Raw genomic sequence first — 21,500 nt, 5'->3', positions numbered from 1 at the left:
GCTGGCACAGGCAGCAACCTCTGTCCTGTCCATGGGGGTGGGCCATGATTTGCAAGCATTTCCCCAGGGTTTTGTTTTTGGCTTTTTATTTCTTCCTAAATGAGAGATATAGACCCAGGGTGCCTCCTGGGAAAAGCTTCTTGCTTGGAATCCTGAGAAACCTCACTGCGAGTAGTCTCTGCCACAGCCGCGGGGTGGGTGGAGGGGGACAGATGGCCAGTCCCTGGGCGGCCCTGCGCACTGACCTGCTGTCAGAGGTGTGGGTGCGGGCCGGCGGGCCTGCCACTGTCCTGCGCAGCCCCGCTCCTCCGCCAGACAGTCCGCCTCCCCAGAGGTGCCCCGCTGTGCAGTTGGCTGGGAGCTGCCTGCGCAGCAGGGCCAGGAGCGAGGCGGGCAGCTGCGGCGAGGGAGAGAGAGGCACGGCTTTGCCAGTTGAGACAAATATTTACAAACAAGGCCTTCCCCTCCACTTGGCAGGCTCAGAGCTTTAAGTATTGATATTTTTTCAAATGGTAAGTTCTAATCAAGGGCTTCTTTTGGGCTGGGATGGGACAGGGCTTCTGCAGGGTGGGCCTGCCCCCAGCTTCTCACCTCGCTGGGCGCTGCCTCCTGGGCGGGACCCTCTCTGACCTTGGCTTCTTATCCTCAAAAGATGGAAGGCCTCCCTTGGCTGAGCCAGGAACCCATGTCCAAGGCAGAGACCAGGAATTGCAGTCATCTGGACGCCTGCTGTGTGCCAGGGTCCTTACTGCCACTGCCTGGTTGAATTTTGTGAACAGCTATTTGGGGTGGGTGGTGTTCGAGTCCCTGTTGGACAGAAGAGGATGTCGGCACGCCACACTGAGGTTCTTGGGGTGGGGACTGTTTCTGATGTGCCTGCCCACGATGTGCTCTCCTCAGTGTGGGTGGGTGAATGAGCAAAGGCTTGCCTGCGCAATGGGGGCAGGTTCCAAGTGCTGTGGGATGCCCGGGCAGGAAAACAGGGACCGCTTCCCTCCGGCAAGGGAAGGCTCTGGGCTGGGCCTCAGCTGAGGGGCTGGGAGTTTGTGCAGAAAGGGTGCCACCGGGCCAAGGAACACCTGAGGCCAAGTGTGCCGGTGGACACTTGAGAGGAGGCATGATGAGCTGTGACTGGAGGCAGGGACTCCGGCCTGCAAAAAGGGGTGGAGCCAGAGAAGAGTCCTGGCAGGGGGGCTGGCATGGTGAGAGAGCACTTTAGGACAGTCTCACCATGTGCTTCCTCGTAGAAGCCAGAACAGTGTCCATAGGAACTTAGGGGGCCTTCTTCCTAATTTGCACTTGGAGTTGGATTGATTTATTTGCCTGAGTTATTGGGGGTGGAAAGTGTGAAGTTACAAAGAGTCCTTCATTTTGCAGAAGGTTTCTCCCTCCCTCCTCCCCCTAGCCTCTCTCCTTTGCTGCCTCGAGGTGTTTGCCCATGTCGGTACTGGTCACTCTGGTGGGGTGGGGGGGCTTCACACGGGAGATCGAGGAGCCACTCTCTGTCCTGGATTGAGCGGTAAGGGGTTTGCTTTGCATGCGAGCTTCAGTGGGAGCTGGCTTTGGGGGACTTGTCCACGGCACAAAGTGAGACTCACCTCTGTGGGCTGGCTGTTCAGGTCTTCGGGGATGTGGTCATCATGTCTGAGAGGTGGGCCATGCACTCAGTAGGTAAACAAGTAGGTTCATCTGGACAGGTGTGTTTTTGACGGAGAGCTAGTGTTTGTAGCATACGTATGTGGCCCCGATTTTTTACACCATCCTGTGTCCTCTTTGTGTATTCTTTAATCATTTACTCCTCCTGACAGCAGAATGAGGCAGGACTATTGTAACCCCCATTTTACAGAGAAAAAAACTGAGGCCCAGCAAAGTGGAGTGACTTGCCTAGGGTCACACAGCTAGTAAGTGGCAGAGCTGGGATTCAAAGAACAGGCAGTCGGACTCTGGAGCCGAGCTCTCTGCGTCTCCTCTGTTCACCTCTCTGGTTCTTCTTATGGTGAATTCCCTCTGAGTCAAACTAACGGTGTGGAGGGCCCCTTTTGGGTCCAGATGTCCTGGGTCAGCGTCCTGCCCAGGTGATTGTGGCAGCCCTGTGTCCTCTCTGAGCTTCAGTGGCCTCGCTTTAAATGGGGGTGGGCAGGCTCCCGTTGCCTGCCCTCGTCTCAAAGTGGTTTTGAGGCTCTGTGGGGATGGAGCAAATGATTAAAGTTTGTAGACTGTAAAGTAATGTGTAGATGTCATTGTTGCTTCTGTGACCTGGCTCTTGCCAGACCCCAGCTACCCTTGGAGTAGAGGTAGGGGTCATGGGTGGGCCCCACAAAAGCAGGGACATTTAACTTGAGCCTAGAATTCGTGTAGGTAGGGAGAACAGTGGAGGAGGTTGTATATAAAAGTGCATGGAATTTCTGAGAAATGTTGATGTATGATCTTAGCTGTGCCAACAGTATGTGTGTGTTCTCTCTCTCTCTCTCTCTAACACACACACATACACACACAGAAAAGACTGGAAGAAAATACTCATCTATGCAATATATCTCACTGAGAACTTCCTATGCACCAGGCACTGAGGTGACACTGGGAAGAGAGGAACGGGCCCTGCTCAGGAAGCAGTAAGAGAGCTGTCAGTGGAGCACCAGCCCAGGGAATGTGATGGTGACTGAGTGCGATCATGGAAGGCCTCCCTGAGGAGGTGACCTTGGACGAGGCGTGGAGGGTGAGAATGAGGCAGATGTAGGAGGAACATTCAGGCCAAGGGCATGGCAGCTGCAAAGGCCCTGAGGTGGGAACAGATGGCAAGGGAAATGTTGAGCAAGGAGGGGTGGGAAGTTGGTGCCAGTTTGCACAGACCCTGTGGACTCAGGATGGGAATTCGGGGTTGACTCTCGGTGTGACTTCATGAGGTTTGTGTAGGGAAGAGACCTTTAAAGAAGGGAGCGATGGCCTGGTCTGCAGAGCTGGAGAGGGAGCAGTGAGGCCAGAGAGGACAAAGGCTCTGCAGCGTTCCAGAATTCGTGTCTGGGTGGTGGGACTCGGAGAGGTTTTATTTTATTTTTTATGGTTTTCCTTGTCCTTATTCTCCCTTGATTTTTTTTTTCAAAAAGCAAGGTATTATTTTGGTAGCAACAAATAAAAGCAGCACTAAAATCTCATTGTTGTTAATGAAATGTCCTCTCTGGTGTTTGATGCAACTGTCCCAGCATGGGGATGGGGGCAGCGCTGGCCTCAGGTCAGCCCTGGTGTCACCCAGCCCCTCAGAAGGTCTCTGTGAGCCCCTTCTCCAGGCCCAGGGCTCAGCCCTCCCCAAGGAGGAGGAGTCCTCTAGGATGGGAATGTTACAGATCTGAAATTCACAATCAGTTTCTTCCCTGTTCATTGATTTCACAGAAAGCAGTTAAAATCCTATTCTGGGGGCCACCTCCAGATAGACGAGAGATTTTTTAAATTAATAAAGGCCCTCTTTGTAAGATAAGATTAGGCACCTGACTGAGGATCTGTGTGTTGGGATTCACACTGACTAATTTGCTGTCAGAAGCATGGCTCTCTGCGTGGCGGTGAGTGGTGTCCACGTTTTGCTGATCTGTACGCTTCTGTCTGGGTCTGTGTCCCTTGGAGGGGGCTGGATTGGGAGTGACAGGGCCCCTTCTGAGCAGAACTCCCTCCCCCCATTGTTGCTGGTCATTAATATCCCAAATATATTCATGAGATAGAAACACCGGCTTGATTTGTAAATGCACTCTGAGCAGCTAAACACACTAAGGACCGGCTTTCGAGCTATAAAGAGTAAAAGGAAAAGTGAAATCTGCTGGAACAGAAAACCACATGCTGGAAGCTACTTGCTCCTCCACAGCTCGTCACGTGATGATGGACAGGCAGCAGGGAGCCCACCGACTGTGGATCAGTATGTCATGTCTGTGCAGGGAGGTGGGATGGCATGTAGGTTAAGACCTCCTGCCTGGAAGTCAAGCATACCTGTCTTCACCACTGCTTTGGCTTCTGACTTGCTGTGTGACCTTAGCTTAATCACTTGACTTTTCTGTGCCTTACTATAAAATGGGGAGAATTGTTTACCTACCCCATTGCAGAGGATTGAAGAATAATGTTCTCATACAGTGCTTGGCACTTTATAGGCACAAGGAGAAGTCCTCAGGAAGTGGGGGCTGTTATTGTGGAAACACCTGCCTCTCCCTGATTCGAGCCCCACCTTCCCCTTAAACAAACACCGATCAACCAGCCTCAACACCAGCGGAGTCATTTCCTTCCAGCCACAATGGTCGCCTCTACTTTCCATTCCTAGAACCAGTTTCCCACTCTGGGCACTCAAGCTGGCCAGCTTGCCAGGCTCCCCTTCCTCTGACGGGATCCTGTGAGCCCCTCAGAGCCTTGCCCAGCCTGGTGTGGAGGGTGCTTGGCAGGTGTTTGTTGAATAAGCATGGAGAGGTCTGTAGGGCACAGGTTGAAGCAATTAATTGACACTACCCTCAGCAGAACCAGGCAGGGGAGGAAGATGAGGGCCCGGTAATGGAGTATTTAGAAGTTATAATTAACTTTTTACTGGCTCCCTGGCATAAAAACGATATCTAAGACAAAATAAAAGGGGTCCAAGGATTTAGTTAAATAGAGCTAGGTCTTTTGCAAGGAAACCCTTAATTAACATCTGTGAGGGAGGAAAGGAGGGGAAGGCGAGGGGAGAACCCTTCCAGGCGGTTTCTTTGGTTCCTGCCTGATTTGCAGAGGGGTGGAGGCAGGGGGTTGGCTTCGGAAATGGGCTGATGTCTTTCTGCCTCTTTGCGATTCAATTCAGCAGCCAGGCGTGGGCTCCAGTGGGAGGTAAGGGGCTTTGGAGAGGAGCATGGGCCATGGGCCAAGCGGAGCAGGAGGCCACTCCCAGGTGCAGAAATTGTTATTCATGGAAAATGGTGTTTTCAGACGCAGCTGGATGCTCCTCATCCCAGTAGCCACTTCTCTCCCCAAGTTCGACTTTTTCCTTCCTTCCCTGCCTCCCTTCCCCAGGGGTGGGGGGCAGCTAAGCTTGCTGTGAAGGTGGAGTTAACACTTTCTTTTTACCTCCTTGCTTTCTGCCTCCCTCCCAGTGGGACATGGGTGTCTCCTCTTCTTATCTGTCTTCTCGACTTGCCATGCCCTGGCCACACCTCACTCTCTGTCATCTCCATACACTCAGTAGTTGCCATGAGGCTGTGGAATGTTCTGTGGCAGGTGGTTACTTACAGGCCCCACCCCTGGCGTGTCCCCTGGTCTGGTCTGCATGGTGCTGCCCTGTGGCACCCGGGCCTGGAGTAGGACCCGTCTGGGTGTCCCGAGGCAGAGCCACTCCTCTCTCCTGCCCCCTGAAGGGTGGAGGACATGGAGTGGAGATTTCTGGGAATAGCTGCAATACCAGGAGTGGGAGCTGCTCAGCTTAGCGGGTGGTGGGGGTTCTGTCAGGCGTCACACTGACTGGGATCAAGAACCCAGAAAGCACTTAGGGGTTCCTGGGGCCACTCTGGCTCTGCCCCTCACCAGCCAGGTGATCTCGCTTCTCCCACACTAAACCTCCATGCCCATAAAACCTGGGTGTAGTAGGTTTGGACATATGTTAGCTAAGCCCCCTACTGACACTCCTGCCCTCCTGCACTGCTGGCCTCAGAACCCTGTGTGGGGGTTTGCCTCTCCCTCTGGCTGTGACTGCAGGAGACAGGGGAGGTGTAATGCTCGTGGCCAAAGCCAGGCAGGTCCACACTGGACTCGGTAGAGAAACTGCGGAGCTGGAAAGCGTTGGGCCATTACCATTTAATAAAGTCTCACAACGGCAGATGAGCACACAGACAGGGGTAAACCCCTTCTCCGGCACACAGACAGCAAGAACGGCCCCCTCACAGTGGCAGACAGGCAACCCACCATCCACAATCCCCCATCTCACTGGAGCGCAAGCACCCATAGACTTATATATAAGGCCATACACACGTGACACTGCTACACAGCAATGCACTAATCAGGCAAAGTGCTTATAGCCGGTAACGCTGTGAGCAAGCCTAACACAGCTGCCCCGCTGGAGGAGTCGACATGCCCTGGGCACGTCAGCACACGCCCTGGGCACGTCAGCACACGCCCTGGGGAGGCTACTACCTTACCTGGCTTGGTGTTGGAGATTCAGGGATTGACCGTAGATGTGGTCCCTACCTGAGGTACGAGGATGAATGCAGAGGCCAGTGATACGTATTAAACAAAATAAGTAGATAAGACCATTTTAGGTGATTAGACTGATGAATCAGATCAACAAACAGTGGCAGTGACAGGGGCTTTCTTGATACAAGGTGGCCTGGGAAGGCCCCTCTGAGGGGGTCTTGAGCTGAGAAGGACCCAGCCCTAAACTACCTGGGATATAGTTGGTGGCCCTCAGGGCGGAGGCCCAGGACTGCTGACCAGCATGGTGAGGACTTGGATTTTATTCTGAGTGTTAAAGTGGCCACTGGAGGGGTAGGCATGGGAGAGACATGGTCTAACTCAGTGTTTTGAAGGACCTTTAGCTGCTGGGTGGAATGTGATGGAAGGGGAGGGGAGGGGAAGGGCATGCGTCACCTGGTGGGGCTGGTGCAGGTGTTGCTGAGAGGTAAGGAGAGCTGGGGCTGGACCTGGAGGTGGCCAAGGGGACTGAGAGTGGGGTGAGGGTTTGGCCACAGTTTGTAGGATTTGCTGGCAGGAGGTAGGTGGTGGAGAGGCAGGAGATCACTGACCAGGTGTCCAGAGGGCCTGGCAGGAGGCAGGTAGGCATTCAACAGCATTTGTTGAGTGAATGAAGAAAGAAAAGACAGATTTTGGAAGGTGGTCACATCAATCAAAATCTCCAACCACCTTTTTTTTTTTTTTTTTAAAGAGTTTGCCATAGCCAGCACCAAATGTACATTGTGTGACCTGAATGGGTTCTTTCTCATGTGCTCATTAGTTAGCTACAACGGCCTGACTCAGGCACTTTCAAAAACACGTTCTTCTCACAGAGACTCACGATTGAATCTTTAAAACAAAAGGGGTTTCAGCTCTGGGCTTCATCTCTCTACATTCCGAAGCCGCCGGCGTCCAGGGCGTTGGGCAGTGTGCAGTCATCTGGCCATCGTGGCTGATAAGCAGGTGGTGGGATTGATGTTCGGATCAAAAATGAGTGAGCAGAGAGCAGACATTTGGCTTTTACTTAAACGATGAATTTTCATTAAAAAAAAAAAAAAATTCCTCACCAAGCCCAAAGTGTGCTTTAGACACTAAAAGGAGGAAAATTAACTTCTAATGAAGACAAAGAATCTGGAATTCTAAGTTGTAAGTCAAGTGATTTTGGGCCAGCCATAATTACAGTATTTTCATGTTAATGTATAAACCCCTTGAAAGGTGTGTTTAAGTGCTAATTATCTATTTCCAACAGAATGGCTTTGGAAATATGAGACCCACTGGTGGGGTGTGTGTGTGTTTCAAGTGTGTTTTACAGTGTGTTTTTAAAAAGACCATCATCCTAAATATCTCTGCCCTAAATTAAAAAAAAATTTTTTTTTTTAAATATTTAAACAGGGTAGAGGTGAATTTTTGTGAAAGCTCTTTATTTTGTTATTTGCTTGGATTTTTTTGTGTCCTTATTTATGTCCCATTTTGTGCCAAAGCATTTGAGATGGTTTATAAGAGCAATAGGACTAGTAAAATGGTAGAGGATTGATGATAAATAAAAAACCAATTTAAAAATTAGACCAATTTAACCAATTTAAAAAATAGAAATTAGAGCAGCTCAGAGGGAGGGCCTAGAATATCAATACTTAGGGCTCAGTGTGTTCTGTGAGTTGGGAATAGGAGTCTAAGCTTCCTGGGGGCCAAGGCGAAAAGGGAGATGAGCTTGGTGAATGGCTCTGATTACTGGGAGGAGAAAATGTTCCCGCCCCTCTGATTGGCCCATCCCCTGAAGCAGTTTGATGTCCATCTCCTTATGTTGTGAGTACCTTAAGGACCAGATGTGTGTCCTGGTCATTTCAGTGCTGAAAGACCTTGGTAAGGATTTTTGTATTTAGACAATAACAGTGACTATTTGTTTCGTGTCTCTCAGTATATAAAACATGTCTACTTCCGTCATGCAGTTGATGCTTCTCTCTACCCCTTTCTGCCTTTATTTCTTTTGGATTGATTGAAGTGTCTTTTTTTCCCCTCTACTGGCTTGGAAATTCTATATATGCTTTTTCAATTTGTTTGGTAGTTGCTCATAAATTTTTAATAAGCATATCCAACTTAAGTCAGAATAAACTTAATCAACATCTGCATTCCTTCCCAAAGGTCCCTGGCACACACCCGCCCCGCCCCTTCTTGCCACTGTCCTATACATCCTTGCTGCCTGGTGGCTGGCGTCTCCCTTCTCACTGTTTTGAACCACACCCTGGAGTAGTCATCATCCTCATCAACCCTTTCTAGTTTGCACGGGATTATTTCCTCTGTGGACATCTGCTGAGCACCTTTATGTGCCTGGCATGATTCTGGGTGCTGGGGGGTGCAGCCATGGGCAAACAGAAGGCAGGCATGGGAAACAGAGCTATACCATGTGTGAGGGTCCTGGTAAGGGGACCGGGCAGGACCTCTGTGGAGGTGACCCTTGAGCAGAGGCCTGAGTGGAGGGAGCCGATGTACACATGTCTGGGGGGCTCATCTGAACAGAGGTAGCAGCTGGCTCAGGAGTGTGATGGCACATTTGGGGACCAGCAAGGAGGCATGTGGCTGGAGTTCCACAGAGCGTCTGAGAGGGCGAGTAGGAGAAGCATAGGCCAGATGGGGGATGGGGACGAAGTAGGAGAGGTTGGGTGGCTTGGCATTTGGGCTTTATTTGGACAAGTGAAGGGTGGGCACAGGTCTTCCAGCTCAAAGGGGCCAGCTAGCCCAGGGTCTGAGGCTGGAGTCTTTACGTGCCAGCTTGATAGGTTTTCAATCACTCATTCATTTGACATGTACTGAGCTTCAACGTTGCTCTGGATGCTGCTAGATGCAAGCAAGAAAATGCCATGACATGATGGACACGAGGCGAAATGGTAGCCCGTGACCAAGTTAGACCCTCATCTGCCTCCCAGGTGTGAGACAGAAGGCAGGTCACTCACCTGCTCTGGGTCTCAGGTTCCTCATCCATGCAATGAGTGTGATGTTTTTGTTACAGGCTGATGGGTATGCTGATGAGAGATGATGTGTTCAAAGCACAGTGCTCTGGGGCTTTGCTGGATTTTCCACCATGACTTTCCTTTTTACCTAGAAGTGCGTCTTTGGTCCTTAGCTCTTGAGCTTGGCAGTGGAACTATCAGAGGACATCATTGGCCGGCAGAGAAGTAGCCAGTTGGTCATTCAAGAGCTGGGAAAGTGGGCTTTTCTTGCTGGTATGCTTCTTTTTTCCCCTACAAACATGGAGAGATGTATTTGAATATGAAAGAAGCTTGTAAGTTTTTAAAAATATCATCTTCATGCTGGACTTCATTCCAAAACAGGAATAGTCAACCAGCCAGAAAATCCAGGCCAGCACAGAACTGAAATATTCTGTCCTCATCTGCCCACAAACTTCTGAAATGTCTGAAAGATTCCACCACATCCCTGTCCCCACCACCTTTCCCCTGCCATCCTCCTGCTCCTGGACTCAGCTTAGACTTTTCAGAAGCTCTGTGTCTAGTTGGGTTTGGAGATTGTGATGACCACTTAGGGTGTGGGAGCTTCCCTGTCCTGCTGTCATTGTCCTTATTACAGAGCTGCCCCTTCTTTGGGGTGTCCCCCCACCTGACCTGGCCTCTCACTTAACCCTCACAGCCAGCCCTTCTCAGACTTTAGGGGCATGAGAATCCCCTGGCGGGGGTGTGGTGTGGGTGTGTTGTTCAAGTGTATATCTCAGTTTGGCAGGCCTGGGATGGGCAACCCCCAGGCGAGTTGCAAGGTTTTAGACCTGCATTGTCCAATGGAGTAGCCGTCTACCTCCTGTGAATGTTGACCACTTGAAATGTGGCTAGTGTCACTGAGACACTGAATTTCATGTTTTATTTTGTGGTCATTTATTTGACATTAAATAGTCACAGAGGTTTAATGACTACTGCTGGGACAATGCAGCCAGACAGTCCTTTGCTATGACTGTCTCTACAGATGAAGAAACCTCTCTGAGCTCAGAGAGGTGAAGAGCTTGCTTAAGACATTCAGCAACCTAAAAGTAGAATTAGGATTCTAACCCAAAGTCTATGATTTTTTTTTTTTTACATTTTAAAAGTAATTTTTCAGTACCTAAGGTGGTCATTTTATGTGGGAACTTTCTTTGTGTATCTAGAGAATCCTGGCCCTTTCTATCAGCAAATTCTTCTTCCCAAGACAGTTTTGATAGTCATGGTCAGGAGTAAGGCTTTATAGCATCAGGACCAACTAAGCAAAGTCATGTTCAATTGGGTTAGGAGAACTGATTAGTTAGGAGAATGTCCAACATCCCACATTTTCTATGTGAAAGCCACGTTTTGCTACAAAGCCTCGTTTCCAAGTCCCATGGAGGCTTCATAACAATAATGACTTCCTCTGGACGGCACTTTACAGTTTAAAGACGCTTTCATGTGATTTGTTCACTGCTCCCTCACAACAGTCTGGGTCCTGAGTAATGTTGTCCATACTTTACAGATGAGGAGGCTGCGACCCTGTGCGAGGGTGTGGTTCCCAGAGGACACCTCCCCAGAGAGGCCTTCCCGAACTGCTGGGGGTCTATCAGCACCCCCATCCGATACTCCCTCTCCTATTCACCGGGATTTACTGTTTCCAGATCTGTGATTTCCACCTGACCTGGTACTTATGTTCTCGTTGTCAACACCCCACAGAGAGGTCCACTTCTCCAAGGCGGGGATCCTGTCTGTCTTAGGCACTGTTGTATCTTCAGCACCACGGACAGCACCAGTCTCCACAGCCACTCTGTGGTTATTTCTTATTTATGAATTAAACTCCTAAAGTGAGAGAAGGGCCAGTGGAAAGGATGCAGCCCTTCTAGCAGGCAGACCCCCTCCCCAGCCCCGCCCTTGCCACATGCCTGCTGGGTAGCCTGGAAAAAAGTCACAACCTTCTTGTGCCTTAGGGTGTCCTCTACAGAGTGAGGGTAATGCTTGTCCTTTGTAGGGCGGTGGGGAGGAGGAATAAGGCACTCACTGCAGCTGGGATCCGTTTCAGTGGGTGGGTCTGGAGAGATCCCGTGGGTTTGGGTCCTGGCTCTATGCTTCCCAGCTATCTGGCTTCGAGCATGGTATGTCCTCTCTCTGAGCCTCCGTTTTCTCCTCTGTAAAAGGGGGGGCTGCTACTGGGAGGGTTCAGTGAGGCAGGATATGATCCAGGCTCAGCACAGAGCCCAGTATGGTATAAACACATAACAAAGGCAGTTGTTGTGTTTGTGGTGGTTGTTTTGTGAATGCCCTAAGTGCCTGGGGCACAAGTCAGAGATGTTTGGTTGATGGTTGCTGTGATTACTACTGTTAACGTTGTGCACCGATGCCTTTCTTTCTCTCTCTTTTTTAATTGGATATTTAAAAGTTAGAATTTAGTTCTTTAAAATTTGTGTTACAGAAAAGCAGATTTTTTTTAAGTGTATAGGTTTGTTTCTTTGATTTCTCTTAAGAAGAAGAATTTCACACCTTTCTGAGCCTGCACGATGCAAATGAAGTTCGGAGAGCTTGGGCAGGCTGGGGAGCTAATTCTGGGCTGGTTTGACAGCCACGACAGTGAAGGGGAAGCTTGGAGCTGACAAGCCGGGCTTGCTTGGGTAGCGTCCCAACCTCTCAAAATAGTCACTTTCCAGACTAACATTTGTCATGTCCTTGTTCAAAAGAAGTGTCGTGTTCATTGATCCAACAGCGCCCCCTCTCCCCTTAGCACTCTATATTGGTTCCCTGTGGTGTCCTGGGTGAAGTCCAGTTCTTTGTCTGGCAGTCCAAACCCTTCTGAATGTGACCCTCAGCCTTTCCCTCTCAGGCCTGCCTCTGTTCAACCCCTCTGTCCACCAAATATGTTGGACTTTTCCACCTCCATGCCTCTGCTTGTGTAGGGTCCTCTTCCAAGGGTGTCTTTCCAGCTCATTGGCCGTGACACATCCCTATGTTCACTCTCTCTCCCTGTGCTCAGGGTGGGGGGGAGGGGACTCACTGCTGCATCCTTATGGCTTGGAACCACTCCCTCTACAAATCTCAACTTGCTAGCATGTGTCTTTCCCACAGTAGAGGCTGGGAAAGGGCCAGTGTCAAGACCTCTCTGTTCCCAGCCTCCAGCACCCCCCCCCCCACTTACTAGGGCCAAAAAAAAAAAAAAAAAAAAAAGACTGAAATAAACAACAGGTGGCAAGATGATTTTACTTTAGTGTATCTTAATGTTCCTAAAATGTTTATTTAGCTTCAACACACTTAGGTTTATTAAGATTATTCTAAAATAGGGATCTTCACTGTAAATTATTTTTCAAATACTTATTTCAGTTGCTACTGCAAAAAACATTGCTTTGGGACAATTTCCCCCCCTTTACCTGGGTTGTTTGTACCCAGAAGTCACCTGGGACATGTTTGTTCAGTAGCAGAGGGCCAAGGATCTGGCCGTGTAGGCACGCCTTTCATCCAGGGCCTCTGACCTCGGGTGGGAACTTCCTGGTGAGGGAGAAACAGGTAGAGCCTCCCTGCAGGAAGCTTTTCAACTAGGACTCTTTGATGAAGAGAGTGGGACAAGATTCACATGGCCACTCAGTCCCTGTCCACCTCTAAACCTTAATGGCTAATGAAATTCAAGAATGGTTTGCTTTCAGTAGTGGAATGATTGCCCTTCAGGATGCTAAGATTCTAAAAATAGCATTTCCAGGACTCTGAGATCTATAGTTCTACCTGCTCACAATTCTAGTTGTCTGAAATTCAGGGTCCTCCATTCTCTTCTCCAGCAATTCTTTTAAAATCTAAATTGTGGTTAAACATGCACGACATTTACCATTTTAACCTTTTTCACATGACAGTTCGGTGGCATTAGGTACATTCACTTGATTGTGCAACCACGTCTAGAACACTTTTCATCTTGCAAAATGAAACTCCGTACTCATTAAACACGAGCTCTTCATTCCCTCCTGGGCACCCACCAGGTGTCGAGGAATTTGACTGCACTAGGCCCTCATACAAGCGGAATCACACAGTACCTGTCCTTTTGTGACTGGCTTAGGTCACTGAGCATGCCGTCCTCAAGGTTCACTTGTGTTGTAGCATGGGTCAGAGTGTCCTTCCTTTCTGAGGCAGAAACATATTCCATGATATGCAGGGATCACACTGTGTTCATTCATGTGTCTGTCAATGGACACTTGAGTTGCTTCCACAGTTTGGCTATTTAGAATAATGCTACTATGACCATGAGCGTACAAATACTTGTTGAAGTTCTGCTTTCAATTTTTTTGGATTAATACCGAGAAGTAGAGTTGCTGGATCATAAGCTAGTTCTGATTTTACCTTTTTTAGGGGGAGGGGAACGTTTATACAGTTTTCTATGGGGGCTGTTTCCCTTTCCATCTCTACCACCAGTGCTCAGGGCTCCCATTTCTCCACATCTTCACCAGCACTGGTTCTTTGCTGGGGTTTTTTGATAGTAGCCATCCCAATGGGTGTGAGGTGGTATCTCATTGTGTTTTAGTTGCATTTCCTGATGATTAGTCATGTTGCACATCTTTTCATGTGCTTGTTGGCCATTTGTATCTTTTCTTTGGAGAAATGTCTATTCAAGCCCTTTGCCCCCCCCCCTTTTTTTTGGTATGTGACAGAGACAGAGAGAGAAAGAGAGAGACAGAGAAGGGGACAGATAGGGACAAACATGAAGGGAGAGAGATGAGAAGCATCAATTCTTTGTTGCAGCTCCTTAGTTGTTCATTGATTGCTTTCTCATATGTGCCTTGACTGGGGGGCTATAGCAGAGTGATGACCTCTTGCTCAAGCCAGAGACCTTGGGCTTCAAGCCAGCGACCATGGGGTCATGTCTGTGATCCTACGCTCAAGCCTGAGACCCTGTGCTCAAGCTGGTGAGCCTGCGCTCAAGCTGGATAAACCAGCGCTCAAGCCGGTGACCTCGGGGTTTCAAACCTGGGTCCTTTGTGTCCCAGTCCGATGCTCTATCCATTGTACCACCACTGGTGAGGACTTTTGCCCATATTTATATTGGGTTGTTTGTTTCTTTGTTGTTGACTTGCAGAGTTCTTTACATGGTCTGGATATTAACCTCTTATCAGAACCCGAAACCTGTGTGTTCCTATGGACCAATGTCACCCCATTAAACTTAATTTCTAAATAAAAAAAGAAATGTGATTTGAAAATATTTTTTCCCCATTCTGGGGTTGCCTTTTTCATTCTGTTGCTGTTGTCCTTTGCTGCACAGAAGTTTTAAATTTTGCTCTAGTTTTCTTTCTGTTGCCTGTGCCTTGGGTGCCATATCCAAGACAGCATTGCCAAATTCAACGTCAGGAAGCTTTCCTCTATGTTTGCCTTTAACACTTTATTGTTTTAGCTCTTACCTTCAGGTCTTTGTCCATTTGGAGTTAATTTTCATGTGTGGTGTAAGATGAGGGTCCAGCTTCTTCTTTTGCATGTGAACATCCAGTTTTCTAGTACCCTCTCTTAAAAAGACTGTCCTTTCCCCATTGAATGGTCTTGACACTTTCACTGGAAATCACTTTCTCCCATCTGTGGAAGTATGTTTCTGGACTCTCTTCTGTTTCATTGATCTATGTGTCTGTCTTTACACCAGCACCACATGACTTTAATTCTAGTTTCAGAATCAGGAAGTGGGAGTCCTCTAACTTAATTTTTCTTTTTCAAGATTATTTTGGGTATTCAGGGTCCCTTGATATACAATACGACCTTTTTCTATTTCTGAAAGAAATGTAATTGGGATTATGGTAGCGTCTGCCATAATCTGGGTCTGCCAATTGCTTTGGTTATACTGATGTATTAACCATACAAAGTCCTCCAATCCCTGAACACAGGATGTCTTTCTGTCTTATTGGTGTCTTTTTTAATCTTCGAGCCAACGTTTTGTAGTTTTCCATGTACAAATCTTTTATCTCCTTGGTTAAATTTATTCCTAAGTATTTTATTCTGTTTGATGCTGTTGCAAATGAGATTGTTTTTCTAATATCCTTTTTGGATTGTTTATTGTTTGTGTGTAGGGACATAGCCAATTGTTCTGTACATTGTTTTTGTATCCTGCACTTTTGCTGAATTTGTTTAATTTATTTTCACATCTGGATTGCTTTAAAAAAGTGGTCTTTAAAGGCTTGTTTACAGTGGCCACAAGATCTCCTCCAAAATATTATGTTGTTTCAAATAAAGACATTGAGCGCTCCTCATAACACAGGGGGAGATTGTAAGGACTCAAGTATATGGCAGCATTCTTTGTTGTTGAGGACTGTTGAACACCAAAGCTCTGGCATCTGTGACATGTTTGGTGGTTGTGATAGAGAGGGAGAAATCGCGGGCTTCAGCTACAGCTCGGTCTGGGGTCCGATTCCCACGTCTCTGCTTGCCAACTGTGCAAGCCCTTATTTAACCTTAGCGAGCCCCAGTTTCTTCACCTGCCGGAATAGTGCTTGATTTGTGGGGCTGTTGTGATTTGTTAGGAACAGGGCACGAGGGAGCCTGTCTCAGACTCTTCGCAGCTGTCATCATTAATGGCTGCCTGCCCAGTCCAGTTGAGGAGCTACTTAGCCAGCTCATCCTGCCTTTGAACCTGGCTGTCAGAGTGACCCCCAGCATTTAGGGCTTCAGAACCCCAGAGGAGTGTAGGTTTTCTGCCTGTTCTATCTTTCCGCTGGTCTTAACTAGGACCCAGTTTGTTTTGGTTCTAGGTTTCGAACAACAGACTGAGCAAGTGAAAGGTTGGGCTGTCTGTCCCTGGACAGATTTAGGAGGTGGGCGAGGGGTGCCTGGCCTCCCGATGTCTTCTTTTTATTTAGTTACAATTTTGTGTGCGTTGTAGTGTTACATGTGCACAATTAATCACAAAGTGCTACAAGGTTTATCACACTGCTGGCGTCCCTTCCCCAGCCCCTTCCCAGGTCCTGATTCCCATTCTCAGTGCAACTCTGGTAGCTGCTGCTTTTATTACCGCAGTGTCTCTAAGTAACAATCTTCTATTGCAGTTCTTTGATTTTTTTTTCAATTTTAGATCTTACTTGTTAACGTCTTACAGCAAAAATTGAAGACTCAGAGATTCAGCCTCTCCACCCATATACACATGTCCTTCATCCTATCCTTTGAATATGGTTTTATCACAGTTTTTGCTTAACTATTCATTGTATAGAGTGTTGTTTTTCCGAAGAAGTTAATTTAATTGTTTTGTGTGCCTGTTTTTCTGTGTGCCCATCAGGGTCCATCCTTGTCTCCTGCAGTTTTTAAGGTGCCTTAACAGCATGTGAATGGTCTCAGGCCACACCAGCTGCCTCACTGTTCTTGGACTTCCTGATCCTCTGACCCCTACTGGGTCCGGATTGGTTGAAGTGCAGTCATGACCCTGGGACCTCCCTTCACTGTTGCCTCCTTTTGCCTCTCTTCTGTCTGGGATCCACGGCCCCCTCTTCTTGGTTTTCCTCCCTCATTTTGGTGGACGACACCCTCCGGTAGTTTTCTGAGAAAGAATTCACTGGAGATCAATGTTTGGCAAAGTTGCATGCCAGAAAAAAATCCTCATTTCCATCCTCGCTCTTAAGTGACAGTTTGTCTAGGTGTGGAATTCTGGGTTGCAAGTCACTTCCCCTTGGAACTTGGAAGGCATTCCTGTGTCTTCTCTTCATCTCCAGTGTCACTATTGAAAACCCCACTCTTGTTTGGATACCTCATTCTTAGTGTGTGATCTTTTTAAAATTATTATTATTCATTATTCACTATTCATGATTCTGGGCACTCAGGCATCTGGGAGTGTTGGGGAGCACCTCCTTGCTGAGTAGGGAGAAGAGAGAGTGATCATGGAAGGCATACTGGAGGAAGTGGCACTTGAATGACCTGATAAAGGGTGAGTGGGATTGGAGCTGACTAAGACAGAGGTGCAGGAAGGGGGTCCCAGGTGAATGGAACAGCATTTGCCAATGTCAAGAGGCCTTAAGCAGCCCAGAGAGGAGAGTGTATTGTCAGTTCTGGGTGGCAAGAAGTGAGGTCAGAGCAACAATGGGGCCTAGCCTGCAGGGGGCGCCGTAGTCTCAAGTTCTGATGCCTGTCACATCTAGGGCTCCCAGCTTGGCCCCCCCCAGCTCCAGGGGTGCAGAGGTGGTTCATGACCATATTTGGGCACGTGTGTCCTGCCAGGCTATGGCTTCTGGGGAGGTTCCTGCACAATCTTTCTGGCTACAGATGGCCTTCTTTGGGGGAGAGGACACACGCAGAAACCTTTGGCTGTCCCTTTCAGCCTAAAGTCACATGCAGCCTACAGAGGAACAATAGAAACAAACCTGTGAAGAGGATTAGGAAAGAACGTTCCTGGTTTTAAAACATTTCAACAGGCCCTGGCTGGTTGGCTCAGTGGTAGAACGTCAGCCTGGCGTGCGGGGGACCCGGGTTCGATTCCCGGCCAGGGCACATAGGAGAAGCGCCCATTTGCTTCTCCACCCCCCCTCCTTCCTCTCTGTCTCTCTCTTCCCCTCCCGCAGCCAAGGCTCCATTGGAGCAAAGATGGCCCGGGCGCTGGGGATGGCTCCTTGGCCTCTGCCCCAGGCGCTAGAGTGGCTCTGGTCCGGGCAGAGCGACGCTCCGGAGGGGCAGAGCATTGCCCCCTGGTGGGCAGATTGTCGCCCCTGGTGGGCATGCCAGGTGGATCCCGGTCGGGCGCATGCGGGAGTCTGACTGTCTCTCCCCGTTTCCAGCTTCAGAAAAAAAAACACAAACATTTCAACGGAAAAACAAATGTTTGAAAGTTAAACATTTTGGCTATTAGGATGGAACAGAAGAAAAACTCCATTTGCTTTTTAAGTCTGGGCAGCCGTGCTGAACTGTGAGTCCAGGGCCTCCTGGGCAGGACCCGCAGGCGGGGCGTCTGTCCCACCAGGAGCGTCTGAACAGGTGATCTGGATGCCAGGAGCTGCAGTGTGGGCCCAGGCAGGTGACCTTCCAATACCTCTTTTGTTGTCTCTATCTTCCCAGCCAACATCCTTGGACTAGAGTAGAACACCGTGCTTAGTCCCCCTGACAGCAGTAACAATGGCCAATGTCCAGATTGTATTATCTGGCCTTTAATTTTCTGTATTCTGATGCTTTGACATCTTGGGGCCTTGCTGACCCTGAAGGGATGGCCTTTCCTGGGTTAAGCAGTATTAGGGATGGAGCAGGACTCACCTCTGAGTGCCTTCCCCGTGCAAACCAACCAGTCCAGGGCTGCTCCCCCCTCAGTGCCCCCATGGGGCTCTCTCACACCGGCCACCATGCCCCTGCCCAAATCAGCGTAGGGCTGGGTGACAGACAACTAGAGACAGCCCCTGTGCCTCACCCCCGGCCTTCCAACAATATTCAAACTAGGCATCGCAGACCTGCTTGTCTGCGGGACGGGAGTTGGGACTCCCGTCCTCAGAAACCACAGCACAGGCACTTGCTTGTGTTTTCCCATCACTCCCTCTGCCTCTTGTCCAGTGTGGCTTCCTGTGTGTCCCCGCGTGGCCTCCTGTTTCTAGGTATCCATGGGCATAAACTTCCTCCTCTTGCCAGTCATTCCTGTGTCTCTGGTCTAAGTGCAACACAGAGCCTCATGCACGGCTTCCCTAGTGTGATCATCACAAGAACCCTGTGAAGAGCCCCAGACATTACTGGTTTCCAGATGAGAACACGGCTGCTCAGAGAAGCAAGGGTTCCACTCCCGGCCACACAGCAGGTGGAGGAGGCAGACATGGGACTCAGTCAGGCTTCAGGCCCCACGATGCCCAGCCCTCTGCACACATCCTATCTTCTGGGACATGGGGTATGCTGCCCTTGCTTCTCAGATGTATGGAATGAATGTAAATCATTATCACAGTGCCCGGCTCAGCTCCCTGCTCACAGCAGAGCAGCAGAAACCAGATTCTGCAGGCCCAGCCATGCACTGTGTTCCTGTCACCCCACCCTAGCCACTGGCTGGCTCTGGCTTCAGATCTCTCCCTCCTGTTCAGGAGGCTCTGTTCACAGAGCCCGTCTCTGCTAGCATCCCTGACCCATGTCTCCCCCAGCCCATGTCCCCTGTGTGTGCTGGGCTGTCAGACTCCATCACGGACATTTGTGTGCCCAACCAGCATCAAGACCCAACGGGTGGCTTAAAGCTGAGTTGTGTGATTCCAGACCATGCACCATTCTAGGAAGTCTGCTAACGTGCCTCTCCCAGACGTTGGCAAGTGTTTAAACACAGAGCTGTCAAAGATGCACTAAAAATGCAATCAGAGATCGTTATGCCGTCTCTTTATTCCTTCCCCCTCTGCTGTGTTCTGCGTGTCGGAAGAAGCCATAAGTGGGCATTTTCCTGATTGTCACTGCATTTAGAGAACGCTGTAACTCTGCCAGGCTCAGTATGCCGCTCCAGAATGGCATAAGATTATGGAGATGCTTGCACATATCTTGTTGAATTTAACAGATTATGTAGTTTGGAGGCAGCACTTCTTGTTTAAATGAGATGGGTAGGTGTCAGAGATAAGCAATTGTAACCTTTCGGAGGGAGATTAATCTTGGAAGCACAAATAGCAGAGGTTTCTGTTCCTGTCTTTTTTTGTGTGTGCCCCGAATGCCATGTGTGCTTACTGCCACATGGGATCTATATGGGAAGGCATGTCGTGTTGCATATAGACGGCAAATGGAAAGTTAAACCAGTCTGGTCATCCTCTAGTGCTCTGCTGATTAATACCTGATGGTCTCATTACCACCAAGGAATTCACGACTGGCAAGTACCCAACTCTCAGATAATCGGGCAGACGGGAAAGGAAGCGTTTTGGGGAGACAGCTTGAACCTTATCACACAGAATACAAATGCACAGCAGTGCCCACCAGTCCCGGAAAGCAGGGGAGGCCGGGCTGCTGTCCATGAGCACCTGGTGCTTCTTGGAGACCCAAGGTTGGGATTCACCCAGCAAGGCCCACCTGGCCCAGGACCTAACCTGCTCCTCAGGTTGCTGCAGCGTTCTGCCCGAACGTCCTGTTATCTTTCCAGGCCCCATTGGGCTTGTCCTCCTGGAGGCTGACGTGGCCACTGTTCAGCACTCCCAAGGCAGGAGGCCAAGGTTCAGGTCCCTGCTCTCCAATGTCGTACTGTGTGGCCTCGGGCATGTCCCTTCCCCTCCCTGAGTTCCAGTTTGTCCAGTGAGTGGTGTGGACTGGAACCTCTATGTGCTACTTTTTATACTGACCTCACGCCTGAGTCTTGGTTATCAGTGTCCCTGGCGGTGCCTCACCCGGGGTCTGGATCAGAGTACACATTCCTTCAGAGCTTGTGGACAGCTGACCAGGGTGTGCATGTTGGGGTGTGGTGGGGGAGCTTTACAGCAGGCTCGGCTTTAGGAGGAAGGCGTGTTTCTGGCGTGGTGGGGTTTTTGATTAGGCTGAGTGCATTCTGTACTGTGGGGTTGGTGAGGGGAGGTGAGTTAGAAGAGGCATCTGGACCCATCCATCCATCCATTTCCTCTCTGAGCCCTATGAAGCCAGCGTGGCTGCCCAGACACCTGAGTTGCCTCCCACTGTGTCCAACTGGGGACCCTGCATGTAGGCTGCCTCTAGCTTCCCCCATTGGGTCCACCCTTGGTCCACGGAGTGACAGTGCTGTCTAGTCTCCAGGGTTGACACTGCCTAATCTCTTTCCACACTCGGAGAATACCCCTTCCCTGGCATTTGGGCACTTCCGGCACCTTATCAGGCCAGGCGATGCCACTTGGGCTCTGGAGAACTCCCCTGATGCCAGCCCTCTTCTCTGCCGCTGAAGGGTCAGAGAGATGTTCATCTCCTCAGTGTGCACATTGGGCAGAAGAACTGGTGGTATTCATCTTATTTTTTCACCCATGAAGTCCCCTGCAAATCAATCAGTCATCGAGGTCTTCCAATTCACTGTCCAGATACGAGGAGAGGGAGACACAGCTAAGCCAGAAAGCCTGTGATAACTAGTCGTTGGGCATCCACAGCAAGGTTGGTAGGAGCTACGGGATGACTTGAGCACCTGAAGGCTAATGCAGCCTTTGGTTGTAACAACAGAGATAGCAGCCCTAGAAAAGAGGAGGGGACTTCTCCACCCCACTCTATGTTAGTCAAGGCATACCAGAGCCTTAGTTCTGGCTCCTCTACCCACCACCTGCAAGAGATCAGGTCAACTGAAGAAGATTCAGAGATAGACAGTCAGGGTTATGGGTGAGGGGGATGGGTCTGGAAAGCATGCCCTGCCAGGACAGCTGGAGGAAAAGTTTGGAGGAAAGGGAGGGGTCCAGGGAGACAGAGGTCATTTGGTATAAAAGAGAGTCAGAGCTATCTCAGGAGAGATTGATTTATTTATAAATGCATCTGTCTCTC

General features: G+C 49.5%; 1 protein-coding gene across 1 annotated transcript in view; it reads left to right on the top strand.

Annotated features, from left to right (window-relative positions):
• The window catches only part of MPPED1 (metallophosphoesterase domain containing 1), a 63,993-nt gene that overhangs the window by 21,724 nt on the left and 20,769 nt on the right, over positions 1-21,500 (top strand). The gene's annotated exons all lie outside the window — the stretch shown is intronic.

Source organism: Saccopteryx bilineata, chromosome 1, assembly GCF_036850765.1.
Source record: "Saccopteryx bilineata isolate mSacBil1 chromosome 1, mSacBil1_pri_phased_curated, whole genome shotgun sequence".
Taxonomy (NCBI): domain Eukaryota; kingdom Metazoa; phylum Chordata; class Mammalia; order Chiroptera; family Emballonuridae; genus Saccopteryx; species Saccopteryx bilineata.
Note: the sequence above shows the minus strand (reverse complement) of the source record. Positions and strands in the feature narration are given on the sequence as shown.